Below are 12770 nucleotides of genomic sequence, written 5' to 3' on the forward strand. Positions count from 1 at the left end.
AGCCTCTTGCTCCTTCTCTTCCATTTCCAACACACATGCACGTACCTGCAAAGACACATCACAAACACACGAACCCAATATCTCCTCCTCGAACTCCTTTGGGTCGTATCCATCTATGAAATCTGCTAGAAAACACTCATCACCATAAACATTAGTACCGTTAGTAAAAACATTTAATCTCATCTTTCTATTACCGAATGTCATGTCGACCGTACCATATCGACAATCAATAACGGCATGTGCGGTGTTTAAAAACGGCCGACCCAAGATAACATTTTGTTGTTGAATTGGGTCCGCAGGTGAGTAATCTAGCACAAGAAAATCCACGGGATAATAAAACTCATCAACTTTAACTATCACATCCCGTACAATACCCCGAGGGAGTTTATGAGACAAATCGGCTAATACCACCGTTGTCTCAACCCGTTTTAATGGACCAAAATCGTATTGGTCATATAACCCTCCGGTAAGATACTTACTCCGGCTCCAAGATCCAATAACACCCTTGCATTTTGAAAATTTCCCACTTGGATGTTTATGAGAGGCGTTCCCGGATCTTGTAGCTTAGGAGGAAGATCTCCTTTCAAGACTGCACTTACCAGCTCCGTCAACTCAACCAATTTAGGCACTTTTTGTTGCCTCTTTTGGGTACACAATTCTTTTAAGAACTTGGCGTAAGCGGGTACCTGTTTGATTGCTTCAAGTAAAGGAAGATTAATTTTAACCTGTTTGAAAACCTCCCACATTTCTTCCTTTTGAGGACCCCGTTTTGAAATAAAATTTTTCTTACCCGGATCTAATAAAGCCGAGGGAAATGGTACTTGACCAGATCCCTCATCCTCATTTTTCTTTTCTTTTTCTTTATTAAATTCGGGTTTTTCAAAATTGGGTTTTTTAGAAGAAAAAATGGTTGGTTCATTTTCTTCCTCATTATCTTGACCCGTTATATCTTCAACCACCCCATCAACCAAATCCGATGAAGGATTGGTTTTGTACTCTTTCCCACTTCTCAAAACACTTACATGATGAATATTAACATTGTTACCTCTAGAAGTATTATGAGATGGGTTTACCTTAGTGTCGCTTGGTAATTGACCTTTGTTTTTCCTCAAGTCCGCCACTTCGATTGCGAGTTGTCCCATTTGGGTGGTCAAAGTTTGGATTGCTTTGTCTCGGGCCTCCTCTTTTTGTATACGAGCGTCATCCATTTGATTTCTCTTTTGCATCTCCGCTTGCATGCTCCTCAACATATCCATCATCTCATTTCCACCCGAAGACCCCCCTTGTTCTTGACCCGTTTGATATTGCCTTTGATACCCTTGGTTATTCCCACCTCGATATCCACTTTGATTATTATAAGGTTGGCGCGAACCAAAGTTACCTTGACTACCTTGAAAGTTCGGGTTTGCTTGATTTGAAGGGTTCCCATACCGAAAATTTGGGTGGTCCCTCAACCCGGGGTGGTAAGTGTTAGAATTCATGTTATAATTTCTACCACCCCCTCCTTGACCTTGTACCGCATGAACTTCCTCATATTGCCCTTCTACCGCTCATTGGCAATTTTCAGTCGCATGTCCTATTTCATTGCAAATAGCACAAACATCATATATTTGATTAGAGGTTTGAACATTACCATCGTCTACCGTATGCACTTGAGTTCGGGTAACGGTCGGTCGTGCTCTGCTTGATGCTTGAGCTTTCCTCTTTGAAGTAATTGCCATTTGTTCCAAAAACTCCCAATCGTCATGCTCGTAATTTGTACCAAAACTGCCATTTGATGGGCATCAAATCGCGAGCATCTTCAGCACTTAACCCTTCATGGAAGGCATTCATTAATTCCCAAAGTTCAATTCCATGATGAGGGCAGTTCTTGATCATCATATTGAAAAACTCAAAGGCTTCATGAAACATTTCGCCTTGTTGTTGTTGAAAACTCCTCAACCCCTTCCTAGCATCATTGGTCTTTTGAGCGGTGTAAAATTCATCTAGGAAAATTTGTTGCATTTCCGCCCAAGTGAAATAGATGCTGAAGGCAAAGTGTAGAACCGCTTCTTTGCCTTGTCCTCCAAAGAAAATTGAAACAAGACTAACTTGACATCATCGGCCGAAAAACCTTGACTCCCAAGAGTATTGCAAATTGAGTCATAAGCCTCCAAATGAAAATAAGGCTCCTCCGTTGCTAGACCCTTATATTTCGGCAAACTTTGCAATGAATTGGTTCTCACTTCAAAAGTTCTTCCTTGATTGTTGTGAGGAATAACTACCGGTGAAGAATTATGAGTAATCACCGGCTTAAAATGCGCTTCAATACCCCTCGCATGCTCTCTAAGATGTCTTCTTGGTACACCAAAATGACCCCTTGGACGAATAGGACCCATTGGTCTTTGTATAGGCCCTTGTGGTGCGAATGGTGGTTGATACTGTTGTTATGGCATCGGTGGGTGTTGAATTGGCCTTTGGAATTGTGGACGTGCATTTTGTGGGCGAACTTGTTGCAATGGTATAGGATGTTGCACTGGTGGTCCTTGTGGCCTTGGCCGAATATGTTGTGGAATAAGTTGTTGTTGTGGAACTCTACCCACACTTGACATTCCTTGAGTTTGGCCTTGTACATAACCAAATTCTCCCTGATCTCCATCACCCCCATATGCATATCCGTCTTCATCACAACCCTCAAAATCCTCATATCCCTCTTCATATCCATCTCCCCCTATTCCCGAAGATTGCCCAAATGGAAGAGTCGAATATTGCAAACCCGACCGGTTCGATGGTCTAATTGTAGAAGTAGCATGGACAATGGTTGAGTTTGGTGCAATTGTATAGCTTGAATATAATTGACCCGCACCTGGGAAGAAATGGGTGAGAGGTGGAATTGTAGTAGCAGGGTTAAAAGTAATGGTTGGTTCTTCTTAAGTGGTAATGGGTTGTGTGGTGTTGGTTGGGGTAACATCATAAGGTGGAGTAGGGTCGGTGGTGGTGTTAGGCATGGTAGTGTTTGGTGAAGGTTGAGTGGATGTTGGTCTAAAAGGTGGTACAGGTTCACCTGTAGTGGGTGGTGGTGGCGATGGATCCATGTATCTCAGTGGTGTAATTGGTGTAGTTGGTGTTGTTGGTGATCCGCTAACTCTGTTTTCCCTTAGCAAAATTCTGTTTCCACTTAATGTTCGTTCAATCTCTGGATCAAATGCCAATGGTGATAGCTTGTGAGAGCTTCTAGTATGCATGCACCTGTAAATACCTGCACACTAACACACCCAGCGTAAACCAGAAAAATAACAAACCTTAAAAAGATCAAAAATAACACACGTCGTGCACTACTCCCCGGCAACGGCGCCAAAATTTGACGTGATGTCGTGGTCACAATCAAATTTAATCCAATTACTACTAAATAGCTAGCGGTAAGTGGGTATCGAACACAGGGAGTTTGTGGAAAATGTGTTATTTGAAAGTGTATCTAACTTGACTAAAATAAACTAATTGCAAATAAAGTAAAATTCAAGAGTTGATTTGATTAAATTGGTTTTAGAACTAAATTTAACTAATTAAATTGCAAGAGAAAAGTTTAGGTTGTAAACAATTTAGAGACAAGTAACCATCTTTAGTTTCCGGTTGCTATGATACTTATGCTAACATTCCACTAGAAAGACTACATAGACATAGTTCATGTGTGATCAATTGTAGTGATGAAAGGGAACTAAGTACTCAGATTCCTAGAACGTGAGGTTGTTACCCGATGATCAATCAACCCTTACCCAAGCCTAACTATACCCATGATATCTCGATTGCCAACGGCACCAAGAACGTATGGTTTCTAATTAGTTCAGCACAAGGATTAACAATTTACTAACAAACAATCACACACCATAACAAGCAATTCAATAAAAAGAAGATTGTTATTCTAGAAATAAGGAAATAAACATAAGTGTCTTGCAAACCTTCCACCAAAGATAGTCACAAAATACTTAGCCACTCATGGCTTGAACAAACATTATCAAACAAGTTTCGATCTTCAAAAACAATTCAAACATCAAAGACTAATGATCCAAGATTGTTTCAAGCTCCAAAAAGTCTCCAAGTTACTCCAAAATTCGTCTCCAAGAAGTTGATAACCGAAATACCAATGATAAGTCTCATAAAACATCATCAAAAGGACAATAAATGCAGGAGTTACATGTTTGGAACATACGACGCCGTAAGCTACGCCGTGTACCGTAGCTTACGGCGGTCAACAGTCAACCGAGTCCTCATAAGGCGCCGTAGCCTACGGCTGGCGCTGTAGGTTACGGTGTTAATTGTTTCCTTACGCCATGTTGAGCCTGTCCTACGGCGGTGGTGATTTAAGAGGGTTGGGGGTAAGGACCGTAGGCTACGGCGCTGATTGGCTCCCGAGTGATAGTTTAAGTGCCAGAAAGTGCCCGAAACACACTAAAACTGCAGAATACCTTCCTAAGTGCCGGGAATCAAAACTGTCAAAAAAGACAACATAAAGCACACTAAACTGCGCTATTTAACACTTTAATGAACTAGTAACCAACCGAACAACCGGACACTACCCGGAACATCAAATTTTCACTAGAGGCATTGTTTTAGTGTTACGAAGCCAGTTATCGTCACCGAACATCATAACACATCCTATAAACACTAAACAACTAAAACACTAACTAACATACTTGAAATCTAACTAACATCCCTAACTAATATTTGAAACATAACTAACATATCCCCCCCCCCATTTACGGTTCCAACAACGGACCCACCAATTGATTTTGTTTCAATATTTTATTAGATGTTGTTGGAATGATTATAAACATTGTGACCATTATATAAAAACATGTTGGAAGCCATTTTATTTATACCACAGAGTCTTCCATATCCTATCATTCTCAACACATCAAACCAACACTCCAAACTCCTCCTTCCTTAATATCTAATACTTCTTTGTACACCACATTTGTAATCTTATTTGTAACGTTTTTCATCTTTGTCAAATATTAGTAACTTAACTTTGTGTTTTCTTTTTATTCTTCATAGTGTCAAATACAACTGTCATGAGCAAAAACCGATTCTTTTAAGTACAATCAAACATTGATAGTGATTGTGTTTGACTTTTATTAATAATCATTTGTTAAACATGAAACTGTTGTTTATTTATAAGATAAGCAAACATTTTAAATATGGAAATAATGTTTAGTTATCATTCACGATTTCATTAAAAAATTAATAATAACAATACACAAAATGTAATAATTATTATACTAATTTATTTAAACAAAAAGGGCAATTTAAACTATATTGATTGTGTAAAATATATATTATAATTTTACAAGTCTATTTATATTAGTTGCAATTATATATTTTGAAAGTTTATTCTATTTATTAAGTGTATTTATTAAGATTTGTGATTTGCAATCACATTTGAAAGGAAATGATATTCACAAAAAGGGAAGTCTAATTATTTTAAAATTTGTGAGAAAAGAATAGCAACAAAAGTAGGGATGAGCTCGGTACAGTCCGGTATCGAAAGAACCGGTACCGAAAATTCTCAAAACTGGGTACCGGTACCGAATATACCCGGTTCGGTACGGCTCGGTACCGGTACGGTACCGATATTTGCGGGTAAAAACCGATAAATACCGGTACCGAACCGGTACCGAAAATGCTAAAAATCGGTACCGAAAAAGTAACCGGTTTGGTAAATTCAGTACCGGTACCGGTACCGGGAACGATTTGCTCATCCCTAAATAAAAGTCTTGTATTTTCCCTTTTAAAGCGAAACAATAAGAAATAAAGTTATGACACGAGACAAAGAGAAAGCCATATAGCCTAAGATGGTTTTGATTAATTATAATTTACTAGTAGTAAAACCCGTATGCAAACACGGGTGGTTTTTAGAAAATTTACATACCACATTTTATTAAACAACAAATCACTATACATTTTTAAGGTTTAATTAAAAATGAATTATAAAGAAATACCTTTTTGAATTATTATAATGAATCGTTAATCAAATAACATTCATTATAAACCAAACATAAGATGATGACATCATAAGAAATAAGAAATAAAATGTGTCGATCAAAATCATGTGTAAAATGAAGTGCATTTGTACCACAATTACAAACGGAACACAGACGAGGTATATGATGCATATGACTGCCAACTCGTTAATCATAGCCCAAGCCCTGATATTATTATTTGTTTACTCAACAATGCTCAAAACCGAAAGTAACAATAACTTCCTTTGCAGGAATCACAACATGTGTAAAAAAAATGCTAAATAAAATCTTGTCATAAAACTGAAAAAATCCATATTATAATAGAACTGGTAGAATTCAAACGCATAAATAACAAAGAAATAGAAATATAATATAATATCTGGAACCACATCATTGCATCTTCCTTTGTAACTCTATGCTGGATACCAACACGAGCCTTGCACCCCCGTCTACTGCCAACACGGTACCCCGGGCATTCTAGAACCATGAAAAAGTCCATACCATTGATACCGGTGGATGGATCATACCTGTAAGCAAATATATGTTACATTTTTACCATTACTAATAGCATAAACAAAATTATAATGGTAAAAATTATAATTTTGTTTATGCTATTAGTAGACTAGGTTATGTGGTGTCATACCTGTAAGCAAAATTATAATTTTGTTTTGTGTTGTCTTGTCTACTAGCTAGGGTTTCCATTATGTGTAGTAGACTAGGTTATGTGGTGTCATAGGTATTGTGGTTTTTGTTTTTGTTTGGCTTACATATATGGGGCATGTCCTGTATATGAACTAGTGTGGAACTCATCCTCACTACTTGTACTTATTTGGGATTGTTTTAATAGAATCACCGGGATAACCCTTTACCCAAAAAAAAAACAAAATTATAACCATTTTTCAAACATAAAGTATATATATAATCTTAGATTTATGGCGATGATGACATACTTAATACCCAGATCAATATGTTCTTGAATACCGAATCCAAAGCAACCACTAAAGTTGCTTCTCAGCAGCTCGTATTGTTTGACCTTCAACCCGCTCTCCAGAAGCTGCATTGCTTTGTCACCCCTAATGGTTACATAGCATGCAATCTTTTCATTACGCCTGATTCCAAATGACCTCACAGTGTACCTTGTTGTACCAAAACAAACAATACCCATAAGCATAATAAACCACAAAAAAAAAAAAACCATCTCTTCAAATAGTAAAAAAAATAAGTCCAGAAAGAAAAAATAGATAACCAAAGTTGTATGAATCAAATAACTATATTTTCCAAAGGGTAAAGTTATCATTTTGAACTGAATGGTCAATCACAAGGTCTACTGGCACCTTCAAATACCAATTTTTCAAAGTATGAGATAACTACTAATGCTCTAAAATATGCCTTCATGGGTCATTATTTCCAAATAATGAAAACCTTATTTAAAAAAAAAGATGAAATAGATATTACTCACCAGTGAATTGATTTTCTTAGAGTCACCGTCGAGCTTGTTCATAGCATCTCACATATAAGCAAGGTCAATTACAGTTGGAACTCCAGTAAAATCCTAAAATAAAATATCATGAATTACTAAAAGTGAACAAACAGCTGCAAACTCTATACAAGTGTATTTGACGATATTCACTTGTAAGAGAACACAAGCAGGTTTGAACGGAATCTCCACTTGTTTCGGTGAAGTGTTTTCCTAGTCATTGATCTTTTCAACATCATTCGGGGTAACTTGAAAATTATCACACTTGCGAATGATAGACTCCAGAAGAATCCTGTTGGAGTATGAGAGCTTGTCTACAAACATGTAGCTTTACATATTAACTGGTCATATGGCATATATGAGAAAAAAAAGGACTTAAAGGAAACAGGTCAAATGTATCAAGCGGGTTGAAAGTCATAGTATGTATTTTATATGTGCATAAAACCTCTTGAATCATTTCATTTAAAACAAAACCTTATTATTAAAACAATACTTTTTTTTCCAAACATATTAGACATTAATTTATATAAGAAACTTAATTATCTGGACACAAATCAAAAGAAAATATTATTATTAAAAGAAAATAACTTTTGCAACTATATTATTTACATTTTAACCTGAACATAATTTATACTTTTTCAACATATTTCACCTGAATCATTACAACATCATGATTTTTTACACAATGAAATAATATATCATTAAGCAAAATTCAGTACTTCGTCTCCTTGCGAAAATGATGAACACACAAGAGAATAAAGTCCATAATCCTAAATAAGCATAAACGAACGAGACCCTAATAGATCAGAATAAAATTAACCGTGACTATGTCTATTTCAAGTTTTAGTATGCATAACTTAGCTCTGAAGATGAGAAAAACCACAATAACAAACAACTATCTTGAACTATTCAAAAGATAAAACTACAGCAGGTATGTATAAACTCATATAATGTTAGAGGTTAACCTACAGTTACGGTAGGAGACGTGAACAGTTGTTATTCAATGTCGATCTAGCTGCTACTTGATTAATGGAGATGAAATGACTGAACCTGAGACTATACACGAGCCAATGTTTGCATACATTTCAAGGTGGAGGTTGACTGGCGTTTGATATATTGATCTTCAATATGTGATGTTAATGCCCTCCTTGTCTGAAAACAATATAACCCCAAATATCAAAAGATTGTTTTATAAAATTTTATTGGGCTAAAATAATTTACCATTGTGCTAAAAGAATTTACCAAGTGCACACGATAAGTTGTCTTAAACTTGATGGCAGTTAGTTCTTCTGTAGATTCACCCAACATATGATAAAAACAATCAACTTTGTATAGAACATTACAAAGAGGATCAAATAGATACCACATAAAAGACCATATAGATTCATAGCATCCACGAGCTGAAGTTTGATTACCTTTGATCTCAGAATCACAAATCAAAGTTGTGTTTTAAAAAGTAAAAGATTAATAAAAACATCAAGAACAAAAACTCTGTTTGACCTTTGGTCAACATCTCATTTAGTATTCAATAGACGTTTGAATGACTTAATCATTGGTTTAAACATCTATTTGACTTTTGGTCAACAATTGGATGGAAACCCATGTTAGGTTGAACAGTGTTTTGAAGAGGAAAACAATGCTAAAATATGAGAAGACAGTGGATCTGGTTAACTTAAACATCTGTTTAGGCTTAAACATCTGTTTAGGCTTAAACAGATGTTTGGCCTTAAACAGATGTTTGGCCTTCTATATCAGATGTTTGACCTTAAACAAATGTTTGGCCTTAAACAGATGTCTGGCCTTAAACCTCTCTTGATACTTGATTACAAATAAGTGCTTTACAAAACAAATGATGTGTGTGTGTAAAGTTAAAAAGTGTATATATCATGAAATAACCGTCACGTAGAGGAGCGGCCGGAGATTGCTTGTGCTGAGACGCAATGTAGAGTTTCCGGCCACCGTCATCGGAGTGACTATCTGTTTCTACACCTCAGCCACTACTGATGTTTCACTAACTTTTAATCTTCTATAATATTTTTTCTTTCAACAATGTAAATCCAAACACCCACCATTATTCAACAAAGAAACCTAATTAAATAAAAACACAAACTCTAATTGTGGTTCAGAGTTTTAGAGACCATGGCTACAAAGCAGGTTGAAATATCATGTGGACCAATTTAGTTTCTTAGCGGCACACCCTGCACAAGTAAACTAACCTTAAATAACTTATTAAAAGATAAATACAAATATAAAATTTACTTCAAAACTCTATTTATTACCATCCTTCATTTACGAGAAACTATAATTTCCATCCAGGTGTTCTTTGATTAGAATCATCTAGCTTTACTTTAAGCCCAACACTATGAAGAACATCTTTGACAGACAATGCAGCATCAGGAATCACCACCTCAGAATCATGAAAGCAAACTTGTCATGAAAAATAAAATGAGAAAATAAATCGATGAAAAACATCATTTTATCAATCGAAAAGAGATAGTTGTCATACCTAATATTTCTGGTCCTACAACCCTAAACAAATGTATCAGCAGACTTTAGAATCACGCAAATATGCAATGCAAGAAACATCTAGAAATTACTGCTACAATAACTCAATAAGTATGTTCATTTTTTCTTAATCTATGTCTTCTCTTTTTCTTGGTATAAAGGTAAGATGTAGCACATATGTTAATGATAAAGAGGTTACGAACAGATAATGCCCAATACATGCAAGAAGGCAAATCTCAGGATTTAAAAACCTATGGCAAATAATTCATGTTGATACTCATCAATCACAGTTTAGCAGCTTAACAGTTCAGTTTTGGCGGTTTAAACTAATCTTTTTTTCTTTTCAAAATCATCATATTGTATCAGAACTTTTAATATAATAAACAACAAAAGTTATAAAAACCCGTTCAGGCCGTTCAGGTTCTAAATTGGACTGAACCATGAACTGAATCATTTGGATCTCAAACCGGACAAGCCAAACCGACCGACCGACCGACCTGCTTTGGATTGGTCAATTTCAAGGGGTAATGAACACCCGTAGTACAGACACACTCTTTTGCATAAACAAGCAAAAGATGAAATAACTGAATAAATGCAGCTAGTGTTTAATGTTTATCTTCAACATCAATCAAATCAAAGTATCAAACATAACAAACCTGCTTCAATGAAATGGGGAAAGTCAAATTGCTAGAAAACTCAGGATTTTTAACAATATCTTTCATGATTTCTCTCCAATTCCTGCAAACACCGGCACAAGAAACCACATTCTTCCGCGGAGGCCAGGTACACTAAGACTCCTCAATTTTCATCAAAACATCGCGCAATAATTCCGGCGGCATGTTTGCCCAACAACTCTGCTTCAACGCAACAACAACGACCGTTGATCTATCCTCCACCACTCTTTGTGACCTAGACCGCAAACCAAATCCTGTTCTAGAAATGCTCCCAAAATCTCCCTTCATATCCTGAAGTATACTCTTAAACGACATCTTCAAGTTTCAACCACTTAACACAGAATCACTCACTTACCGCTTATGAAACAAGTTCGTTAACTAAATCACCATTATAATACTCTTAAACAACATCTTCAAGTTTCAACCACTAACTTTTGCACAAAACCACTCAATAACCGCTTACGAAACACATTCGTTAACTAAATCACGATTATACTCTTACTCAACATCTTTAGGTTTCAACTACTCGATTTCACATAAAACCACTCAATAACCCCTTACGAAACACATTCGTTAACTAATTCACCGTTATACTCCTAAAACACCTTCAACCGCTCAATTTTACACAAAAATCACTTAATAACCACATACGTAACACTATTGTTAGCTAAACCACCAATATACTCTTAAAGAACATCTTCAGCCACTCGATTTTACACAAAATCACTCAATAACCGCTTACGAAACATATTCGTTAACTAAACCACCAATATACTCTTAAAAAACATCTTCAACCACATGATTTTATACAAAAATCACTAAATATTTTACACAAAACCTTAACCACTATTTCTACTCCTTTCGTAAATGATACCGAAAAACTACATCTATACATCCTAAACGAAAACAAACTTGCTCTTGGTCTACATGTGCTTCAAATCAACAATCGACATTTACTAATCGCATAATCGGAACCGATACACACAAATGAACAAACAACGTCAATTAACCATGTACACAAACCGGTTTTTGATATGGAACGAACAAAGAAGACGATGAGAAGAATAACACTTCGAGCCTCATTGAACATAAAAAGAAAAAGAATCAGACTTCAATTAGCACTAACAAAAAGCCAGTAAAAACGATAAACAAAGTATAGAATCTGAAATCAGACTATATCAAAGAATGATTAAACCTAAATCAATCGAGATCTGAAATCGTTTATGGATTAAATCAACTTGAATCTTCGTTTTTCACCTTGTGGTTCTGACTTCGAAACCTAGATTCTTTTAAGCATCTACCCATCAACTTGAATCTTCGTTTTCAGCTTGTGCCAAGGTTATGTTAGCCCATGTTCTCCTCAATCTCCTCATTCTTTCGTTTCCCAGTGGCAGTTTCGTCTTCTCCACTACCTGCGAAATAATAGACTGAGTTATTAGTTAAATTTTAGGTGTCAAATGGTTGTATAAACATTTGTAGCAACCAAGAGTTTGCATCATTTATCAAGTTTGTCGGCATCGGTATTCAAGCTAATCAACTCTCCACAAATCTCGGAATCTCTGATGGCCGACGGTTGCTTCCGAAACCGTACAGAGCGGTGGTTTACCATAGATGGAAAGATTGCTTGCTCTGGCTATGAGAGAGAGATAAATTGAAATTTGAATGTGTAACCAGAATCATGTATGTTATATATGTATATGGTTTGAATTTTGAATTTTGAATATGGGTAGAGGTTTTAATAGCAGAGGTTTGAATTTTGTATAAATGAAATGTATTTTAAATGATTTTAAATTAAGATTTATGATGGAATAATGACATGAGAAAGTCATTGTTGGACAACCTCTATAATTGCCATCTCAGCTTTCCTTAGGCCGTGGGGTATGGGGCTTGGGTTGGGGCGTGGGTTGGGGTAAAACGCCCAAGACACCACCCCGGGTGGGCTTGGGTTGGGGCGTGGCCCCTTGGGGCTTGGCTTTCAAGCCGGGCGTGGGGCGGGGGAGCAAGGTGAGTTGGCGGATTGTCATTGGCCTATTAAAAGTAGCCGTTGGCTAGCCGTTGGGGTAGCCGTTGGGGTAGCCGTTGGGGGCTACTTTTTAAAAAAAAAATTCCTTTATAAAT

At 36.4% G+C, this 12770-nt stretch overlaps 1 non-coding gene across 1 annotated transcript; it reads left to right on the forward strand.

The window, feature by feature from the left end:
• Positions 1-1849: 1849 nt before the first annotated feature.
• Positions 1850-1955, forward strand: LOC118490931. Its single transcript, XR_004890156.1, has one exon. It is a non-coding gene; the product is annotated as a small nucleolar RNA R71 (small nucleolar RNA).
• Positions 1956-12770: the final 10815 nt, after the last annotated feature.

The sequence above is a fragment of the Helianthus annuus genome, chromosome 3 (assembly GCF_002127325.2).
Source record: "Helianthus annuus cultivar XRQ/B chromosome 3, HanXRQr2.0-SUNRISE, whole genome shotgun sequence".
Lineage (NCBI taxonomy): Eukaryota > Viridiplantae > Streptophyta > Magnoliopsida > Asterales > Asteraceae > Helianthus > Helianthus annuus.